This window comes from Rattus norvegicus, chromosome 3 (genome assembly GCF_021556685.1).
Source record: "Rattus norvegicus strain SHRSP/BbbUtx chromosome 3, alternate assembly SHRSP_T2T, whole genome shotgun sequence".
NCBI classification, from domain to species: Eukaryota; Metazoa; Chordata; class Mammalia; order Rodentia; family Muridae; genus Rattus; species Rattus norvegicus.
Genome location: NC_141536.1, coordinates 121,899,524 through 121,922,721, shown reverse-complemented (window position 1 = coordinate 121,922,721; position 23,198 = coordinate 121,899,524). Strand labels below are relative to the sequence as shown.

General features: G+C 38.9%; 1 protein-coding gene and 1 pseudogene across 2 annotated transcripts in view; one reads left to right on the top strand and one right to left on the bottom strand.

The window, feature by feature from the left end:
* Plcb1 (phospholipase C beta 1) overlaps nucleotides 1–23,198 on the bottom strand; it is a 712,575-nt gene that overhangs the window by 586,676 nt on the left and 102,701 nt on the right.
* Nucleotides 22,235–22,937, top strand: Nsa2-ps5 (NSA2 ribosome biogenesis factor, pseudogene 5; annotated as a pseudogene).

The following is a 23,198-nucleotide window of genomic DNA, read 5'->3' as shown; positions in this document are numbered from 1 at the left end:
ATTTTATATTTTAGTTATGTGTCCTATGTGTTATTCTAATCTGCACGGGTTGAGCTCGTGAAGGAGCTGAGCCAGAGACAGCAGGTGCAAACACAGGTGCACGAACTGCTCCATTGCAGTTAGGACTGCAACTGTGTAGATGGCACTGGGACAGGCGAATGTCAGAGGAACTCAGCACACAAGTTGTGCATGTGGAACTAGGCCAGTGAGACCAATAGACCACGACAGAAGAGTTATAGCCTGCTGGCCCAGAAACAATACCAACGATGCTTTCGAATTACGCAAGTTCAGCTAAATATTAATAAGGGATGAAACAAGAAGCACCATGAAATATTTCTTGAGTCTCTCTCAATAAATAAATACAATAGGGTCAAAGCAGCCCTTGAAGCATGTAGCATCCTAGAATCACCACTGAGGATGGGGTTGGTTGTAAACCACTATGTGGGTGCTAAGAATTGAACATGGGTCCTCTGCGAGAATAATGGGTGCTCTTGACCACTGATCTGTCTCAAGTCTCCATCCCCCATTCATCAATATTTCCATGTCTTTAATGAATTCATTCTCAAATGCCATGAGGCACTGGAACCTGGAATAGCACACCCATAAGGAATGGTCCGGCTTTGTAAAATATCAACTTGGGGACATCTTCCTAATTTGGAGCTTCATTTCAATGAAGACAAGGGGTCACACACGATCAACCTAAACAAATCGTTCAGTTAGACAGTTCTTCATGTAGCTACTTAACTAGCAATATAAACACATGGATTTACCTTTCACATAAGGGGGGGGGAGGAAATAGATTGGTAGATTGGGATGTCAAAAGTTTCTAATTTCCTGCCATTATTATTTTACATCTCTTGTCAAATATCAAACCTACTTCAACAGTGTCCCTTTGTCCAATAATGTATATGAATTATTACATAAGAACTAAAAAACTGTCAAAAGTTTAATCCCTAATGATATTGATTTGCCTGCCTACCTATATTTATAAATATTGAACAAAGAGCATACATTTGGGAAGAATATTTACTAGGGTGAACACAAATAAAACATCTGGTTTAAAGAATCAATCAATTCCTGAAGTAGGGACTCTGTAAACATAGAGGATATAAGAGCTGGAGAAGAGAAAAATTAGAAAATGGGAGGTAAAGAGAAGAAAGATAAGGGCTGGGAAGGCTAGGCTAGCAAAGGAGAGAAAGAAAAAAAACCATAGTAAAATAAACAGATTTATTAGAAAGTGCAGACATAACTAGCCAAATATAGAAAGCAAAAGCAAAGCAGCAGTTACAGGAGCCTTTTAGACGGACCCAGAAGGAACAGGTGAAGAGACAACCCCGAACAACAGCCTAGAGCAAGAGAACAGAAAGCACAGAAACAAGAGACATGAGCAGAGTGCAAGGAACTACGGCAAGTCTGCGGGGTTAAAATACTTCCCTGGATTCCAGAATCTTTTGTCAGTGTCTTTTCATCTTATACAGAGTCAAGCTTTTTTATAGTTCAAGATGAGGGTAAATGTCGTCGGCATGATAGAAAACAAAGTCACAATTTCTTCCAAAGACTTAAAATTCCAATGTTGTCATGCCTCCTACCTCATGCAGAAGACAGAGAAAGTGTTTTGACGGGAAATGACAGTAACTAAGAACTCTGTTGCAGCAAATCCACAGGAGAGTCGGAATGCTGCCTGCATGCATGAGGTCTGAAGGGTAACATGCATGACTGCATTCAAACTTACCACTGAAAAACATGCGCTGGTCCATCAAGAAAATAGGCACAAATGAGAATGATCTGCTTAAGAAGCCAGCAGTGAGCAGTCGGGCCCCAGTGTGTGGTAATGAGCTGTCTGTTCCCTTTTCAAATGTCCACTCATGCAAGCAAGTTATCGATTCCCAATTAGGCAAAAGTGTTCCGTACATCTAATCATGAGGAGAATACATACTTATCTTTACATACAAATTTGGGGTACAACTTGGTATGTTCTCTTCTGATGGCTCATCTTGGAAAATATAATAAAAACTTAAAGTATTTATTGTAGCTCCAAGCTAAGCACCTTAGAAATTCACCAAAAATATTTATAAACATCAATGTGTTTAAAACAACTATAAAAATCTAAATAAAAATATAAATTTGGTGAAATATATAATACTATGCAGCTGTTAAAAAAGTATTTTGATGGACCTTAAATACTGGAGGAAACATTCAGGGTATCTTACTAAATTAAAGAAAAATAGCAATTAGCATTAAGTTCTGCATTAAGTAATGGAAGGAAGTGTGCCAAGCTCAAAAATGGAAGATTTATGAATGACATTTATTTTCTTCTTCAACGTTTTATATATTGTGTCAGACTGTCAGATAGCCTCCAGTACCCAGCCTTTGTTCTTCCTGTACTAACTGAACTTCCAATTTTAGCTAGGTACAAGACTATAAAATAGAGATGAAGTTTCCCAGTACCCTTTGGTGTGACTAAGCACAGGCTAATGGAATTACAGTGGCGGTGATACGACTGACCTCTGGCAATGTGTAGAGCCACGTTCTCTCTCTCTGCTTCTTGCTGGTAAGTGACTGAAGTTAGAGCTGAATCAACCATTTTGGACCATAAGGTAGAAGCTAAGTTAGAGGTCACCAGCATAGAATAGAGAAGCCGGTTCCCATATCACAGGGGCCACAGATGCTCTCACCTATGCAGCTCAGAATAGCACGGAACGCCACCATTGTTGCAGGATCTAGAGTCACATCTAACAGGTACTCTTACCAAAAATCTTATCATGACATTTTATTAACTTCATAGGAGAAAGTACAATTAAAGGAAATAATAAGATATTTAACTGAAACTTTTGGGGCAAAGCCCAACTCTGAGACTCACAGTAAAAATAATTCACCAAAATGTTAAAACCACTACCACCACAAACACAGTCTACAATCATTTTAGCTGATATGTTCTATCTCCCCTGTGTGATTATTTTTAAACACAAAGAAGAGTTGGACAATAAGATTTGTCTGTACTCTTCTGATGCTTCCCTTTCCTTTGCTTTTCTTAAAGAAAGATCAGTGGGAAATAAAAGAAAATAGTTCAAATACAACACACTTAGGAAATAGGACTAGGGGGCAGCTTCTACACTTTCTACCTACATGTTGGAGAATATTTTGGGTGAAAAATCACAAAATGTCTTCAGAAATTACGAATGGGCTGAGCTGTCTGCACCTTCTTCGTTTCTGGTGCATAAAGGCCAATTAGGAAAATGAGCATGGAAATCTGAAAAGATAATGAAACAAAAACTTATATTTTCTTTGCACTTGAAGAAATCAGAGTTTAGGGAGGCAGTGGTGGTGCACAGCTTTAACCCCAGCACTTGAGGAGAAGAGCAGGCAGAGTTCTGCGCAGTCAAAGCCAGCCTGGTCCACAGAGCTAGATGCTGGACAACCAAGGTTACACAGAACAACACTGTATGGACACCTCCCCCCCACCAGGAAAAAGAGAAAAAGAAGGAAGTCTGATTTTTACTGTTGAATTAATTACAAACGAGCTCACGGAGTCCATATTTTCCTCGGTATTTAGTTTAGAAAATTTCGTACAGTTTGTTTTTATCATATTCTTCTCTGTCCCTAAACTCCCTCCAGATCCTCCCCACTCCCTATCAAGTCAACGGCATGTTCTTTTGCCATCTTAAAAAAATAGAAAAAAAGATACTAAAGTAATACGAGTCCAACTTCTCCTGCACATGGAGTGCGGTTGATATACTCACTCCATTGAAGCAAAGAGATTTTTTCCCCTTCTCAAATGATATCATTTGTAAGTAGTTTCTTGGCCAGGGGTGGAATATTTGTGCCCATTTGCCCTCTGGTCTGTTGAGGTTTTGTCTGGCTTGGGCTTGTAGGAGTCTTATCCATGCTGTCACGATCTTTGTGAGTTCGTACGTACAGCTGCCCTGCTGTGTCTGGAAAGTACTGTTTCTTTAAAATCATCTAAAACCTCTGGCTCATACAATTTCCTGACCCCTGTTCTGCATAGATCCTGAACCCTGAGAGGTGTGTTAAAGACATCTGATGCAAGGTTAAACACTCTAAAAGGTGCCTTCCTATTTTACATGATAAAGAATAAATTATTCAGAAAATAGTACAAATGGGAAAGAAAGGTATGGACCAATAGCTCTCTAGAAGCTATTGAGGCTTGCTTGCATGTCAGCATTCTTTCATACACATACTAAAGGCCAGTAATCATAAGACGAGCTGCCCAACTACGAACTATGAGATCCCCTCAAAACAAATCACCCAAAAGGAAAATCCATCATGTGCAGAAACACAGACTCCCCAGCAGGACACTGCTTTGGGAGATAAATAGTTTTAAAGAAACATAGTAACAACATCTCCTCAAATTCTTATGCTATTTGAAATTCCATATGACTCCCACATGAGCTTCTGAGCTTCTCTGTCTTCTTGAAGTAGATAATCTAAGCAAGGCGGGCACACTGGGAAAGAACAAGTCGCCATGGGCCAGGGGTCCCTATGGGAACCTGATCTTGCACGGTGATTCTTGCCTTTTTATCTGTTTCCAGAACCGATTTTTACCTAGAAATTTAAGGTATGATTGAAAAAGAAACTTAACTTAGCTGCTAGGAGGCCCTGCTGCAGGGTTGACTCCCGCTTTCATCTACACTTTAACCAAGCAGATTCTAATTTGAAAATAATCCAGTTTTCCTTTTGATTTCTAATAAACATTTCATCCTCCATGCTCTCTGAAAGTAGAGAATCAAAGTGCAACTTAATAATGAATGAGGGATTCTGGGGACAAAGCAAAATTGACAGTGGTATTTATAACTCAATTATTTTGATATTTATGCAAAACATACATTTGTAGTTCCTGGGCTCTATATATGACCTGAATACATAAAATAAAAATATCCTACAGTAATCGAGGACAGAAAATTCGATGATCTCCTGGTATAATAATTTTAACTGAAAATTTAAATACAATGAAAATGACAGTTTTAACAAACTTGACAACAGCTTAACGTTAAAGGAATCATCTCTCCTATGCCCACTCTCCCATTATCAACCTCAAAGAATGAGTTTAGTTCTACTAAAAAAATGTACTGTGAAGTGTAATGCACACACATAAAATCCATCAAGACCATTACATGGTCTGTCCACCTCTCCAAGGCACTTTCTTGTGTACTCTTGGTGCTAACCTGGCTCTCACTAGAGAAAGGCAAAAACCTACTGCTATAGTGGACATGGATTGGGGGCATTGCTGGTCGGGGTGGCAGAATGGAGTGGTGAAACCTTTACAACGTATTAGGTAAGCATAGCACTGGAAACAGCACCCTCAGAGGATAGTCGCTCATTTGTAGCATGTGTTAATTCCCAGTAGAGGAGAGTGAGCCCACCCCACACACTTGGCCTTTACTACACGTGGCTGGTTCCATTCTTCACCATGTTTTACAAAAAAAAAAGGGTCCAACCCCATGCTATTAAGATTTTGAGGCTACCAGAATTGTAAGCTAAAAGCATTTTTTCTTTAAATCAGATTGCCTCAAGAATTTTTATTACAGCAACAGAACATAAACTAACACACCTGCCATTTACGTTGTCTTTTTGCTTTCGTTTTTACTTACTACTTTGATCAGTTTAGTTGCACTCCTTATATACCAATTTGGCTTTTGTCTTGCTGTATTTTATGTAAGTGAGGTCCCTACATTTAATGCTGTCTATTATTTTGCACATGACTTTCATCTAGCAACATCATATTGGAGAAATCATTCCTGAGTGTGTGTGGTGTAATTTCTGCTGTCACTGCGTAGCAAGGCTTTGTGTAGACACACTAAGGTTTTATAAGGAAAATCACATGAAAATGCCATTTTAACTATTTCATGCATGAGACTCAGCAGCATTGAGTATGTTTACAATCCTGTGTAACCATGACCATTTGTTTGTATACGGCACCATTTTGGCATCCCAAAGAGCAATCATGTAGTCATCAAACAACGGTCCCTGCTAACCTCCATACCATTCATTAGCTCTTTGTAGGGTCTTCATGTATGTAGAATCATACATTCTGGCCCTTTAATCTAATGACTTCTAGTTCATCTATGTACTAGAAAGTATCAGAATTCTACTCTTTTCATTTCTGTGGCAAATACATGAAACAACTTATGAGAGCCCAGGTTGGCCTCAAACTACTGGCTGGCCTACATTACTATCCTGAGTAAGGTGATTCCAGGCAGGAGCTACCACATCCCCAGCTCTGCAGAATTTTAATGTGAGTTGGGAACATCAGTTTTATGGGATTAGAGACTGTTTCTCTTCACATTTCTCTCGCGGGTTATAGTGTTCTCCATGAAGAAAGTAACACCTACGTCAGCACACACAGTGACAACAAACGCTGATGTTCGTGACTATCTGTGAAATTTTGTGAAACTGCAAGTTCTGATTCAGTAAGCTTGAGTTGAGGGCCTGAGAGTTTGCATTTTTAATGGCTTCTCAGGGTCAGAGATACAATGAGGGGTATGAATGCTGGAAAACAGTGCAGTGATATAAACTCAAATCAAACACCAAGCACAGTAATCTTCTGTTTAAAGCAACCTACGGTGTGAAAGCCACACTCCGAATGTCCTCTGCCCTGCGTGTGGCTTGTCATCACACACATTTCATATGAAGTGACTCACAGTTAATTTCTGAGGCCAAAGCGAAGTCAACTCTTAGAGAAGAGCAATGCAATGAATGGTGACTGGCAGAGCGTATGGTCAAGATTGGCACCAGTTCTCGTCCACCCAAGTAGACACCAGCTGCCAGCAGGGCATCTCATAGACCCTGTGGTTCACAGAGTTTCCTCTCTGCCCTGAGCCTGGTTACTTAGCCTGAGCAGACAGCTGGTGGAGCTGTATGAAAGATGAACACGAGATGAGTCTGTCAGACTTGGCCTTACTCAGATCACTAAACAGCGAAACCACAACATTTTGTATGCAAATTTTTCTTGTAAAGCATTTAGACTGTTAAAAGAATGTTTACTGCAAAAAAATTCACACAAAGAACTTTCCACTGGATGGATAACAGCAGTAAGAAGAGAAAATATTCATCAGAGGGGTTCATCGGGCCCTGCCATGCATTTGCTCATGTCACTGCCACAGCGACGCTGAGACAGATACGTCACACAACACTCTCCACCAGCAGCAAAGTGTACAACAGAACAATCAGATTGAATGTCATACTTCACTGTTCCTACCTGTGAATACTGTTTATCCATAGGGGGAAAAATCACCGAAATCAATAGGAAGCATTTGGTAGGAGGCTAAACTGTTCTTGTCCTACCTGCTTTTGGAGTGGAAAACACCCTCACAATGCCATGGACAGTCTACTCTACTTATTACTCTTTTGTTAGCTTTTGCTTTTGAAGCATCAAAGACACTGTTTTTTCTTTGCTTTACTTTGCTTTGCTTAAATGATCTAGATAGCATATCTTTTCTGAATGTTCTCATTCTCTCCTCTCTCTCTCTCTCTCTCTCTCTCTCTCTCTCTCTCTCTCTCTCTCTCGTTTTATAAAAAAAATCCAAGCAAGAAAAAAGATAAGTCGAGAGAAAAAAGAGACTTCTCCAATAAAGAGAAAGTTAGTGAGTTGTGTATGTTTCTCGCTATTCAGCTTATAAACTGGGGGTGAAAAGGCAAGGGCAGTGTTCTCAACACTGACAGGAACTGAAAGCTTAAAAAGCCAAATTAAAACACAAAAACACTGAAGCCCGTTGGGGTTCATCTAAACACCCTTCCAAGAAGCTGCAGCTCTTCCAGATAATGTCCTTGCAGCACAGCAAACACCTTCAATGGTAGCAGAAACAACCTCCTGACCTTGGGTCAAAACACTGGGAGGATCTTAGGTTTAAAAAGTTAAGGAAGACTTAAATAGTGCCTTGAAGAATACATTTTAAAATGAGAAAAATAATTATAACAAAGACAGAAAAGAAACAGAAAGAAACAGAGTTTAACCCTGTGGAATAACTCAGATAGCTAAGAAAGTAACAGAGGTTTCTGTATCAAGAGGAGCTAGGAATCACTGATCATCACACACACACACACACACACACGCGCACACATACACACACACACACACATACACACACACACACATACACACACACATACACACACATACACACACACATACACACACACACATACACACACACATACACAGTCATGCACATGCATGCATGCACAGAAACATGTACATATACACATGCACAGTACACAGACACACACATGCACACACATGCAGGTACACACGAACAGGAACATGAGTGTGACACATTCACACAGTTATGTAAATCTGATGAACGCTATATAACAAAATGTTAAAACAAAATGGGACCTCCTCCAAAAAATCGTACAATGTTAGTTGCCTCCCCATTGAAGGCAAACAAAATGAAGCCTTAACACCCAGTTCTCAGACCACAGCCTTCAAATGGAAACATTCTGGTCTCAGACAAAGGAAGGAAGCCAAGAGTCACCAATATTTTATTGGAAAAAGGCTAATATTTGAAAAGCACCATCCGAGCAAGATGAAAAGGGGGCAGAGCAACTATGGAAAGCATCCTAGATCAGAGGAAAACAAGGAAGATTTTTTTAGCATCCAAACAAGCAGTTCATCACAAAGAAAGAACAATTCCTTCCTTCTTAAAGTTCTGCATGATCCTGAGCTAGAAGGTCATGAAGCAATGGCTATAAAAGAGGTCCAAGAATAGTGTACCTAGCCACACTAGCCACCATGGAAGACCACATAGGCTAACACAATGGGGCCCTTGCTACATCCTCATTATTACAGACTTTGAGAGCAGAACTGAGGCAAGGTAGAGAAGAATCAAGACAAAGGACTTGGGACTGCAAGGCCACAGTTGAGCTTAGGTAGAGAGTATAAATTACATTAGGATACGATGCTGGTAAAAGTCAAGTATCAGAAACATTGTTCCAGGATGAGATGGGGCCACTAAGCATGGACAGTTTAAAATAAATAAATAAGTCAGTAAAGTAAAATAAAATAACAAATAAAAGAGACACACAATACCGAGACATGGTGTCAGATGAAGAAGAAAAGACTAATTAGAGTTAATGCATCTTAGGGAGGGAATCAATAACAAAACTAGAACTTTAAGACGACAGAAAGAACAGTCTTAGTTTTGTAAAGCTATTCATACTTCCTCTATATATGAATCTGTATGTATGCCAAGACACAAAGATGGGGCAATGTTAAGGAAGGTGACTTACTTCTGATGGCACAGGTATTTCTTTAGTTGATATTTATATTGTTTTATTCATTAGTTGATCTCTCTCTCCCTCTTTGTGTGTGTGTGTGTGTGTGTGTGTGTGTGTGTGTGTCTATAAACCTACATTTTAAAATGCCATATTTCAAAAGTCACAGACTGATCTTAAGGGTATTTGCAGACAGTGGCTACTCAGCCTTTAATGTAAGTCCCTGCATCCATCATAGGTTCCTATCCCATTTCCCACACTTGCGACCCTGGTCATGTTGATCTCTGCCTTTTGCCTACCCTTTGATCACTTTTACCAGTGTTAGTGATGAGACACATATGGTGATCTTGGGATCACTGCTGCTTCCTCTACTCTTCCTTTACTCCTGTCTGAGTGTCGAAGATCAAACGGCAGCTTTGTCCAAGTCTTACACAAAGTTGATGAGTTCAGAGCCCAGACATATCTTGAGCCATAGCCCACAGTATTCCTAGCATCCCAATTTTGGAAAAATTTATTTTCTCACCTTCTTTTAAAATGGTATTTCATGCAGTCTTTGAAATCCACCAGGAATCAACTTCTTAAATGCAAATCGTCACTGTTTTAAAAACATAGTGTTCCAAAAGAGTTGTGAAAAAACTCACACTGTCAGGAGCTCAGGAGAGCCAAGTCTTTGTATCAGCCCCTGAGGCTGGGTCTCCTGCCTAGGAAAGCTCCCAGGGTGGATGCTTTGTAACAGTAATGCAGAACTTTCTGTGATGGAGAACCTATCTAGATGACCAGGAACCTGGCCACCTATTTCAGCATAAACATTTACTGTTGACTTATGGTTACCAATCAAAATTTATCATTAGAAAGGTGTTTTTAAAAAATTTGTCTGGCCAAGTTTCTCTTCACACTTTAAATTTAAATCCAGCAGATTTAAAAGTAAGCCACTGTTATTCATATCAGCCAAATAAAGGCTGCCATAAAATAGGAATTAATACTGTGAAATGACTAAATTATCCCCAAAGTCTTTACATGTGAGTTCAATTATTATCCACTTCTTTTGCTAAATGTTCATTTATCTAGAAATCATGTCAGACTACTTCTAGAGGAGACATTGCTCCCCTACCCCCCTCCCCCATTGCCAGCATCCTCTGTGGTCCATTTCCAGCTAGGTCATTGACTGGGATCAGTCTATAATGTAGGAGTTGTTCCTCAATCATTGTAACCAATGTACTTTGACTCATTTTCCTTCATCTAGCTGGATTCTGTCCTGAGTGTAAACTTCAATAACAAACAGGGACATGGGTCCCACTCTTCCTTACCAGCTGTCAGGCACTCCAGCAACTCAAATGCAGAGATGGCAGAATGACCACACGCTGTCTGAAGCTTCAGAGGTGGTATTTAATTTAGCAATTAAATTTATCTCCTTTAACAAAACTTGTCACCCCAACTCTGAGGCATTACAAACATTCTACATAGTTGGTGTCTGCTGAACTCGGTAAGAGGATGCCTCCCCGGATAGCTCAACAATCCATAAAATTATAAATTATAAATGATAAAATTATAGGGAACAAGCAAGAAAGTTGGCTGGGAGTTTGATTTTCCCAGTGGTGTGTACTCAACTAGAGTTAGCAATACACACCTTTTCAACAAGAATTATGACTGTTTAAGATTTGATACGAAAGAAATAAAAAACATCACCCAGTTTCATGATGAAGAAACAGAAGAGAAATACCCCAAGGACGTTTGCCAGGATGAGTCTGTTCTATTTACTGCACATCCCACAATCACTGGTCACATAAGAAAGCTGGTCGTTACCATCCTGCCTTTGCTTTCTCTCCTCTGTACTGATGCATGATGCTGTGACACTAGCGAAGCCCATGACATTATCTGTGACAGTGACGGCACTCACTACAACCCAAGTCTCCCATGCATACATCCCAGGACACAAACGCTATCCTCTCTACCTACCCAACAACACTTCCCCAATGCACAGGATTTTTCCACATAAACATATCCTTATTTAGCACCTCTTCTGTTCTTTGTACTCCTGTGTTTTGTTTAGTGCTTCAAACTTGTTCTTTCCAAACCACTGAACGCTCTTGTTTAGCCCAAAGACTAAGGCGATCAAAGCCTATGAAGGATGTTATGGACAACGCGAAAGAAGTTTGCCAGGATGGCAGGATCTCACATTGTACTTCCTTCTTATTCCTTAGAAATCTCCCCCTCCTCTCCACTTACTCCATCTTCCTCCAAAGCTGTGTAGGTGGAATGTGCTACTTGATAAATGCAGCCTAGTTATGTAATGTGGCTGCTTCTTTACAAGATGTTTTAACCAGGGTTACCTTATTTTGTCTCTGTTATGTAATTGGGTTGTACAAGCCTTTAAATCCCTCCACCTACATAAATATTAATCTTGTGTCTTGCTTGTTTGATTCCAGGCACTTATGTCTTGTACTTTTTACTTTTATGGGTAACTTTAACTTGTCTTATCTCTTTGCTGTGTTAAGCAAACATTTCACAGTCAAATCATCTTGTTTTCAAGCCACACTTGTACCACACTTCTCACACGAGCCATGTGGAAATTTCTCTACTTGGAAGCAGAAGGCATTCATAAAGAAGTTATAGTATGAGGAATGAAGACTAATGCTCTTAAGTGATGAAGATTACATTCCATATATATATTTGATCCTAATTTTAAAGTTTTCATTCATTTTGAGATGTAGAGTCTTAATCCAAAGAGAAGTAAAAAATGAAAACATGAAAAGTAGATTATACTGGACAGGGCTGTGAACAAAGCCTCCTGAAAGCAGAAATGGCAAAGGAGCCTTAGGTGGCAGCATCATAACGTCAACAAAGCAACATGGGATGTGACTAGTCACAAGAAAACCGAAAAGACCCGAACAAAATCTGTCCCATCTAGTTCATTCCCACACTTCCTCCAGGCTCACTGAGAAGGTCTAGAGAATGCTGCCTACCACTTGCCATAAACCTTCTCATAAAGAAAAGTTTTTAAACAGAAAACAAAACACAGTAGCATGGCAGGGAACACATGGCCCTGGCTTAAGAATGTTCAGCATTCTCAGCCCGCACCATGTACAACAATACGCTCTTCTGAGTGAGTAGCATGGGGGTTGGAAAATGTGGTGGCTAATTTCTTCCATATTTCGTAGGTTTTGTTTGCTCTCTCAGCAAAAGGGTACAAGATGGGATTGAGGCCAGTTATGTAACAGCAGCTCTATAATTCTTTAATGTCTCTGTGTGACTCAGACAGTTGATAAAAAAATTAAATCAATTTCATATACTATTGACAGAAATAAGAATCTTAAACAGATTTCACTTTCAAAAAGTGAAGGATCAGAATTTACATTTGCTTTTGCTCTGTTTTGTTAACTCCTACTTCATAGTCCTGAGACTAAACCTAAGAGCTGAGCATGTGTTGATCTACAACCACAGTCCCTCCAACAAACTATTCATTTTGAGACATACTGCAAGACCTGGCTTTGGGTTATTATGCTATGATGAAATACTATGACCGAAAGCAACTTGGGAAAGAAAAGGTTTATTTCACTCACAGTTCCATATAGCAGTTCATCGTCTGAGCACTGAAGGCATGTAGGGCAGGAACTTGGAGGCAGGAGCTTACACAGAAGACATCAAGGGGTACTGCTTGCTGACTTGCTCCTCATAGCTTGCACAGCCATAGAACCCAGGACTATCAGCTCATGCATGGCACCACCCAATGGGATGGGACTCCCCCACCAATCGCTAAGAAAATACTTACAGTTGGATATTATGGAAGTATTTTCTCAATTGATGATATCTTGAAATAAAACTAGCCAGCATAGCTTCCCAAGCTTAAACTCAAGATCCTCCTGCCTCTGCCCACCTAGTGCTGGGAGTACCCAGTGGTCCAACAAACCTAGCTGAAAGGTAGATTCTAACCACAAACATCAACATCAGTAGACATCAGAAGGTCAACAGCAGGAAACAGAGAAAGGAAGTTACAGATGATTGTAAGCCACCATGTGCATGCTAGGAATTGATCTCCAGTCTTCTCAAAGAGTAACAAGTGTTCTCAAGTGGTGAGCCATCTCTCCCGTTCCAAGCATTTGATTTTCACTAAACAAAATGGTCATTTGGGGGAGATTATTGGGTAATCATTCCAGCCACGGTGTTTAAAACAAGAACAACAGCAATACATTATTTTCAGCTAAACACAACCAACCAAACCGACGGGTGAACACTGTGTTGAACTAAGATGTATCATTTCCAGCTTTAATCTATAACTTGCTCATTGGAATGGACAAAAAAATGTTAAAACTCACCAGAATTAAACTAAAATGCTTTGCATTGTACGAAGAATGTCTAAGTTGTTGTTTGCTGCTTGAAGCTGACTTGTTTTGAAAGCTGATTTTGCCATATGCAAGAGTTGTCAATCAAACGAGGAAGTCAGAGTATGCCGCATCCCGGCATCTCACTGTGTTGATGTGGTAGAAGCCAGAATTCTGTCTTCACCCTCCACCCTACCCCCGACAGAGATGCAGAACTTATGTTTTTGTTTTTGACTAAATAATAAAAACAATAAGCAACAAAACCAGCTTTGGAGGAAAAGTAAGAAAAAAGAACAGTTTGTGAAAACGTCGTGAAGAAGACAATGAGGTGAATGAAATTAAGGGTGTTCCACAACTCACCACAACATTTCAAGACACCGGGCTTTATTTCTGATTTCTAAAAGTTCTGAATTATGAAAAGTTCAATACACAAATGCACCAAATATTTAGCCAATCAATCCTCTTTAAAAATACTTGCATGCATTATAGCACCGAAGTTGACTTCAATATTATTTATCTCTTGCAATCATCATTGTTATTTCCACCTTTCCCATGACTCAAGTTGAATGATTTGCAGGAAGTGTTCACACACACACACACACACACACACACACACACACACACACTGAACACCATTTCATTTTCTTTGGCCCAGGTCTCATATGTATTTCTCAATATTTCTGAGTGGAGAAAACATATAGAGTAGAATAAAGCAAATTAGCATCATAAAGTGTTTTAAGCTAGGTTGCTGCAAATCAGAGGAGCTAAGACAGGAGACTGAAGGGTCATAATTAACACCAGTGACTGCTGGGAAAATGGGAATGAAAGAGACCAGTGATACAGAGAACTGAGTCGAGCCAGACAGTGGTCCCATATAAAATCTACCCTGCTCCCACTGTTCCAGGAACCTTGTTACCACTGGTTACTGTAACATAAATTTTATATATGCTGACCTATACATTTCTCAAAACCACCTTACAGTAAAACCTTCCCTATTATCTCTACCCTATGAGTGCAAAAAGATCAGTGTGTGGTAGAGAGGTAACACAAGACACAGCGTCCATCCACACTCAGACATACTGCCCTCACATCAGCTCCCCGAACTACCTCACAATGTTACCTCAATAAGTGCAGAAGGATAAAATATTCACAGGGCATAAAGTATCCCATTATCCGTAAAGAGATCATCATGCTTTGAATAGATACCAAGCATTTTGTTTCTCTAATAGCCTCTACTTTGCTTTTGAGTATGTTCAGCATGAAACAAATGGCTATATAAAACCTGCTCTAGAATTTGGTTATTTCTAAAGTTGTTGGATGAAACTATTCTCCGCAGAATATGTTCATTTTATTAACAAGATAGAAATGTGAGCATTTCTGGCCCAAGTTTTGAGCTAAATATATCAATTATATCCTACTGATGTAGGAGGCCCTAAGTGACATCTTCCCTAGAACTAGGACTCTTAGAGGCATCTATGGAAAGAGAACAGACACAACAGCGTATTGTTAAACAAAAGATTCAATAATACAAGACTTTGCCTGACTGACTGGTGTCTTTAGTCACACATTTTTTGGAAAATAAGTGCTCAACTAAATAAAGCATCAGAATGTTCTCAGAAAACACAATTCTTCCATTAGCAAACTATTCTCTTAAAACTACTTATAATCCAAGTGATAGGTGGCATTGTCCTTCTTAAGTAAACATTCTACTTATTAATGCATTCACTTACCTTCCACATTAATTTTCTTTTAAATACAAATTTATCAAGAATCAAGAAAGAAGGTAAGTGTGGACATCTGTCTACAGAATTCATTGACATTCCTCCAGTGAAGGAAAGAAAGAGCGGGGAGGAGACCTGAAGAACTAAGCCTTGGAGGTCACAGTCTGTATCCCATCAAGTCATTTGGCCACCCATTCCTGAGAAGCCAATTCAAACGGTAAAATTAATAATATAATTAAAAGGCAGAGAAAGTAGATTATTCACTGTAGTCACATTCTAGAGAAAGACAAAGAGACTCAGTGACTTTACTAGTCCATCTTCACATTCCTGAAATGCCATTAAACTTTAAATATTAGGTACATGTCAAGAGTCCTCCTCAAGATGTGGTCTTACCCACCACTGACCCATCCTTGTTTATGCTTCAGTCTCTTTCTGTGAAATGTTCTGGCATGTTATAAATCTTATTTGTTATTGGTTTTATTATTGTTGTTGTTGTTTTGTCAGAAGAAACATTCCTCCTCTCACTGATGCCTCCTCCCGTCAAAAGATCCCCGTGACGGGAGGTATTCTTGGGTCCATTATTTCTGTAATGTGATAGACGGATTGAGGGACACATTTGTCTTTTTAGAAAAGCCTCATTTCTACCCAGTCTGTTATAGAACCACTAAAGAAAACCCAACTTAGGCCAACAACAGACAAAATTGACGGTGAATAAGTAGGGAAAGAATATTAGTTTCTTTGAGATGATTTGTTTCCCAGAAATAGATAACTGATACAGTCTGTATGAAAGAAAACATAAACAAGAATAATTCAAATAATGCTATGAAATTCATATCAACTTTTAAAGAATAAAGGTTTATAAAATACAGGTCCTAGAAATCCAAATATTTTCCATAAAAATAATCTCTTAGCATAAATTACTATATATTAATTAAAATATATCTTACTTGTTATACACTTGCATATACATTTCTTTGACAACATACAAAACTGAAATAGATACTTGTACTATGAGAAGACTGTGAAGGGCTGGATCTTAAGTTTTATTTGGAATCAGGAATGAGAAGCATATGATATGTTAACATTTTATTAATAAAATATTCCTGAATGTTGCAGATTTAATTGTTTAATTTCATACGTATGAGTGTTTTGCTTATATCTATGTAGGTGCAGCATCTGTCTGCCTGGAGCCTTCAGGGATCAGAGGGCATTAGATCCTCTGAAACTGGACTTACGGATGGATGTAAGCTAACAAGTGTCTACTGATGTGTTACTGAGCCTGAATCCTCTGCAAGAGCAAAAAATTGCTCTTACCCACTAAGCCATCTCTCCAGCCCTTTGTATAAAAATTTAAATTCAATGTGATAACTATCAAGTCTGCAGACAGCAACAAAAATGTTATACACTTAGAGACAAAAGCAGAGTCATGTTATTAGCTGTGCTATAGATTTTTCTACAGATTCAAAATTAGACTATTTGATATTTCCATATAGTATACATATATTTGTAATTATATATAATGTGGACCTAGAAATCTCAAAAAAAATCCTCCCTTTCTGTTTCTGATAGCTTCTAGTACAGTCTTTTAAATTTTATTCAGCCGTTCCTATTTTTAGGAAAAATTCTGGTCTCGAAGAAAGAAGGCTCATGGGCGAAAACCTCTAGTTTGAAAAATGTTGACATTAGTTTTCATCTGCTATGAATCAGAGTCATTAGAAAAGCTTTGATAATAAGCACTTGCCTAAGGGGTGAGCTGTTCTCTGCTTACTGCTGAGAACTTTTCACTAATGTGAGTGGCCACAGGTAGGGCTTATTATTTTTCTTCTTTTCCAATAATAATGACAGCAATTAACAACTGTCTAGTGTTTTCCAGATTATGAGCACTTTTCAAATATATCACCTCAAACCTTCACTGAGTTAACTGGTAAAGGCAATATAATATTGCACAATTAAGTTCAATTCTAGGTGATTTTGTCATTTTATTATTGAAGTTAAAGTGAACCTTCAGTAACTGAGATGCATCACACCACTTTCCCATGGCCTAGTAATTGAGTTAGTCTTGGATGCATGACGCGCTCGATCTCCTGGGGAAAAGGGAGTACATTATCCAAGCCAAAAGCCTTCTCTTGGGCAAATAGCACAAGTCAACCATATTAGATTGAATGTTTCAAATTCCTTATAATGTAAGAACCTTAAACTATGACAAAAGAAGAGAGAAAGGCAAAGAGTCAGTCAGAAAATAATGACATAAGCTTGTTTCTGCCAAGCATCCTTCAGGAAAGCAGCCTGTCCTGCCACCAACCCAGAACAAAGCCATCAGTGTTACTAGTGGTTGTTATTGTTGCTTTAACTGGTTTAAACAGCAGTCTAATGCTTGAGGGACGTACATTAACATTCAATCCCAAGTCCTCACTCGGAGATATTTTAAACACTTATTTAAATAGAAGTAGTAGGTCAGATATAATTTTAACGAACATAGTTTTTCCTGGGTGGTTGAAATCTTAGCATTCAACGTAATTTACAGAGGCTTTAAAAAGATCACTTTTAAATGAATAAAGTAATCTCAGATGTCTTCTTATACATCTTCACCCATCTGCACTAATATTGTGGTTTGAGTTAAAATTGCCAGCTTCTATATCACGTGAATACTCTCAAATTGTTGGAACCCAAATAAAAGAAATAAGTATTCTGGAGTGTTCTAGAAAAGAGCTAGATAGTTATCAAAGTTACAATGGTAGAAATGCAGTGTGCCTAACAAGGTGAAGAGTCTGAAAAAAAGAAAGTTTTTTTTTCTTAAATGATCTTAGAGCAGCACACTACTCACAGCAAACATACTCTCAGCGTAATAAGTTAGTAATATACTTGGGCAGAGGCATAACTGGCTGGCAATGCAATATTTCTGCTTTTCTTCTGAAAGTAAATTCCTTATTCATTTATGACATGGTTTGAATTTTGACTTATTTAAACTGGGGATTTTTGACCTAAGGGCAAATTCAAGACACTCAGGGGTAATTACATTCAGGCTTATATGGGTATAAAAGTAGTTCAATGTTTCAAAAAAATCTAGAAATAAATATATCCATATAAAAGCATTTAAATTTGTCAAGTTGCCCGAAAAAAATGTAATAAGGAAAAGTAGACGATCTAAATGAATGGTAATTTATCACTAGGACATTCACTGGAAGCAGAGTGCAAACTCTGATCACCAATTGCGATCCATCAATTGTTGGTTGAAGGATACATTGGGAGAAACAACACTAAAGACTCGCAGCCTACTAGGCGAGTGGGCCCAGAATTCCTGTGGTATAAAGAAAGTGTTATACAATGCAAACACGATCATGTGAACAAGAATATTCTAGAATGGTAAGGTCTAAAAGACAAGAACAGAACACTCATAGTATTCACTGTAGGAGATCATACATGCACCCTGCACACTAATTTCACCATGGAAACATCAAACTGATACTAAGTTATGCCTATAAGATGAGCTCATGCATAAATTTGTTCCTTTCACAAACATCTATTCTCAGGGATTCCTATGGCAGGAGTAAATGGAAGAGTAGGAGAGTTAACCAAATGAAAGTACGACTGGCCTTAGTGTGCTAATGGGAAAGGAAAAATCAACAGAACAAAGTATCTGGTGCAATGGCACTGCTTACACATGAAGCTGCTATTAAGTAAATGAATTTCACCTTTATATTAATGTTTTATTGGATCAATAGATACAGTTAGCTGTTTAGTGTGGCAAGGACCTTCCCCTAATTAAAAAAAAAAAGATCTCAGGGGACCAATCACAGGGCAAGGAGTATGTGGGACAGCCAGGAGAGGGAGGGGAAGAGAGATGGAGAAAAGGGACTTGAGGTTTTTAGGGACAGAGAGAGAGAGAGAGAGAGAGAGAGAGAGAGAGAGAGAGAGAGAGAGAGAGAGAGGAATAGAGGATGTAATGAACTTGAGCACCCATACCACCCAACCTAACCCCCCAAACCATCCCCATCCCCCATCCCACCCCTGGTTAGTCCCTGGCAGATCTGCCACAGGAGGATTTAACTTAGTATGGCTCACTAATTAGGATGTCAGTAGTTGCGTGCAGCACCAGTTGATTCTAAACTAACTTTGTGTGGTGGTTTCCTTCCCGTGGCAACTCAATTGAATTCAAGAGAAAGGTATGGGACACATGAAATTTGGATGCATGGAGCTGGTGTGGTAGCAACCCGCCAAGAGAACTTAGCGAATCAGGTGGAGGAGACATTTCAAGAGGGTCAAAGAGTCTACCAAGATAAGAACAGCCCACTGGTGCCATGTGGGTCTCCGGTACCGGTGTAGTGTGGACTGGTATGATCCCCTTTTTATTATTTAATGCTACAGTTGAGTCTATAGCACTACACAGGTCAATGAAATGACGCATCAAGATTTCCCTGTGTGGGTAACTATCTGTAGCCACAATACTGATTCTGCCTTGACTAGATCACGTGTTTCAAAGGAGAAACCAACAGTTTCACATCATTTGAAAGTCATAGGGAAGAGCACATTACAAAATCGAAGTCACCCTTTTATGGAACACTAAAACCAGCAGGCAAGATTTCCACAGGTGGCCCTGTTTGCTGAGGTAACAGAATGTGGAGATGCCCAAGAACTTCCTGTAAGTTTCCTTAAATATTTAGCTTAAAAAATTGTTTTAAGATAATACTCCAACCATTTTTCTCTTCTTTATCCCTCTTCCAAACTCCCTGTAAACTAGCACCTGCTCTCTTTTAAATTCAGGGTCACCTTTTTATTAACTTTTTGTAATATACATATGCATACACACACATATGTGTGTGTGTGCGCGCCCCTGTGTGTGTAATATATAAAAATAACCACTTAGCCTGTATGTTACTTTTGTGTGTGTGTGTGTGTGTGTGTGTGTGTGTGTGTATATATAATATATAAAAATAACCAGTCTGTATAATGTTACTTGTGTGTGTGTGTGTGTGTGTGTAATATATAAAAATAACCACTTAGCTTGTATGTTACTTGTGTGTGTGTGTGTGTATAATATATAAAAATAACCAGTCTGTATAATGTTACTTGTGTGTGTGTGTGTGTGTGTGTGTAATATATAAAAATAACCACTCAGCCTGTATAATGTTACGTGTGTGTGTGTGTGTGTGTGTGTGTGTGTGTGTGTGTGTGTGTGTTTTCAGGGCTGACCATTTGGAATTAAATAGATAACTGGTGTGTGCTTCTCAGATTTCAGCATTAATTAGTTGCTGTTAGCTATTAGTGCAGGATTGAGACCTCTTTCCTACCAACTTTACATGGATGAATTACTTGAATTGTTCTCCTTCATCACCTATATTTGCCTAATTTCTTTGCCATCTGAAGATCTTCTGGAATGCACAGGGAATCCTATCATCCTAGCCATTTTCAAAGAAATAAAAAGCAGTTGCCAACATTAACTCGGCAATAAGAAAATAACAGTCACATTCTTGAGTCCACTGTGAAGAACACTTTCTCTTTCTGAGTATGTATAATTCCAGTGGTCTTCACAAAAACAAACAAATGTTGCTGTTAGAAACCTTAATAAAATGTAAAGTTTCATCAATATCAGTTTTTTAAAACTTTTTATGATTTTAAATGGTTATATTTTATATCTCTAGATATAATTATATGTATTAATTTTTAAATTCTTATACCACCTTTCTTACTTTCTCATATCTGTTGCTCTTGTTATCTCTTCACTTCCTAACTTCCTCATTTTCTCCTGTGAGACAGAATCTCTTTCTGAAGATCATCCTGGGCAACAAGTTATTATGTAGACCAAGCTCAACCTGATTGTGTAATCCTCCTGCTTCAGCCTGCCCATTGCTAGGATGACAGTTATCAAAACTATCACCACCGATTTTATCACACAGTGAATTGTAACATTGAAAATCAGGAGGAAAAGCGGATCCAAGTTTTGTGTATCTCAATGATGTCATCTGGAAAATTCCTTTTCTTGTCTCTTAACTCTAACAGATTTTTTCCTTTAATATCACATTTCTTTTTAATAACCAATATAATAATAAAATACAAGAATCACTCTGAATAGTATACACAGACGCTTATCTAGGTATGACTCTGGGCTACAGACAGTTTTTGCCTATGGCAAACTTCAACATATCAACCCTCAGCTTCAAGGCTTCCCTTTATTCTCTGGGCATAAAGAGAAGCTCTTGCTTCGAGGACGTAATTGTATTTAGTTTTCCATTGCACTGTGGTCTGAGTGTTGGTTTCCTTTCCAAACACAGCGCAATGTGATACTATCAAGAAGCAAGGGAAACCTTTGAGAAGGGAGCAACTTATGAAGGTTTCACTTGATGGATGATATGATGGAGACTTGAGGAAGTCTGTTTGCCCATTTGGCTTTCCTACGTAAGGAGACACGGTTCAAAGGCACATGTGCGAAGTGCGGGCCCCCATCACACTCATGCTGCTTGTGTGTTTCCTAGCCCTCAGAACTGGGTATAGGTATTACTGTTTATGAATGACCAAGGGCATATTTGTTCTAAGCAGTCTGAAGACAGAGACTTATGTCTACTGCATTGTTTTTATTTGTAATATTTCTGTGAATAAAAGAAACTAGGTTTTCCATCTAGGAATTCCTAGCAGCTAGCAGTGTCTCTGGCATTGTTTGGCTTGTGTAAATACTTACGCTGACAGTTTCAAAATAAGATGGACTGTATCAGGGTTCATGTCCTCAGACAGAGCTGATAGCCATGTCTCTGATATATTGTTGGACTCAAATAAACATTACTTGACTAGCAGATAGAAATGATGACTGAATGTACCAGTTGACTAAATGATTAAAATGGACCATCCACAATTATACCTTATGGACATTTTTCTACTTCAAGCACATGAAGAGTATATAAAAGAGAGACTTACACAGGCTAAAGATGTGACAAAAAGGGGTGATACCCAGGAATTAAGAAGAGTTTGGAACCCAGAAGGTTGCGAACGGCTGCTCCGTGGCTGTCATCATGTCACAAAATGAATATATTGAATTGCACCGCAAACGATATGGATGTCGTCTGGACTACCATGAGAAAAAGAGAAAGAAAGAAGGTCGGGAGGCCCATGAATGTTCAAAGAAGGAAAAAAAATGATCAGGCTGAAGTCTAAGCTCTGCTATAAACAGCGCCATGCTGAGAAAATACAAATGAAAAGACTATTAAGATGCATGAAAAGAGAAACGCCAAGCAGAAGGATGACATGAGGAGAAGGCGCCACAGGGAGCAGTGCCTGCCTACCTGATGGACCGAGAGAGGCAGTCGAGAGCAAAAATACTTTCCAACTTGATTAAGCAGAAACGGAAAGAGAAGGCAGGAAAATGGGAGGTCTCTCTACCCAAAGTTCATGCCCAAGGAGAAACAGAAGTACTGAAAGTTATTTGAACAGGAAAAAGAAAAAAGAAGGCATAGAAAAGAATAGTTACAAAAGTCTGCTTTGTTGGTGATGGTTTTACAAGAAAACCATCTAAATATAAAAGGTCCATTAGGCCAATGGGTTTACGTTTCAAAAAAGCGCATGTCACACACTCTGAGCTGAAAGCTACCTTTTGCCTGCCTATACTCGGTGTGAAATAGAATCCCTCATCCCCAGTATACACAACCCTGGGTGTGATCTCCAAAGGTACAGTCATTGAAGTGAATGTGAGCGAGCTGGGCCTTGTGACACAAGGAGGCAAGGTGATTTGGGAAAAGTATGCTCCAGTTACCAACAATCCTGAAAATGATGCGTGCATAAATGCTGGTTTGACAGTAACATCATACAAGTCATTCTACTCACTATGGAAAACTACACAGTGTCAGGAAAACACCATCACTGTGATCATTCTGAACTACCAATCAGCCTTACCCCATGTGCAGTCATCAAGAAGTTTTTATTAAATTGTAAAGGAAAGTAA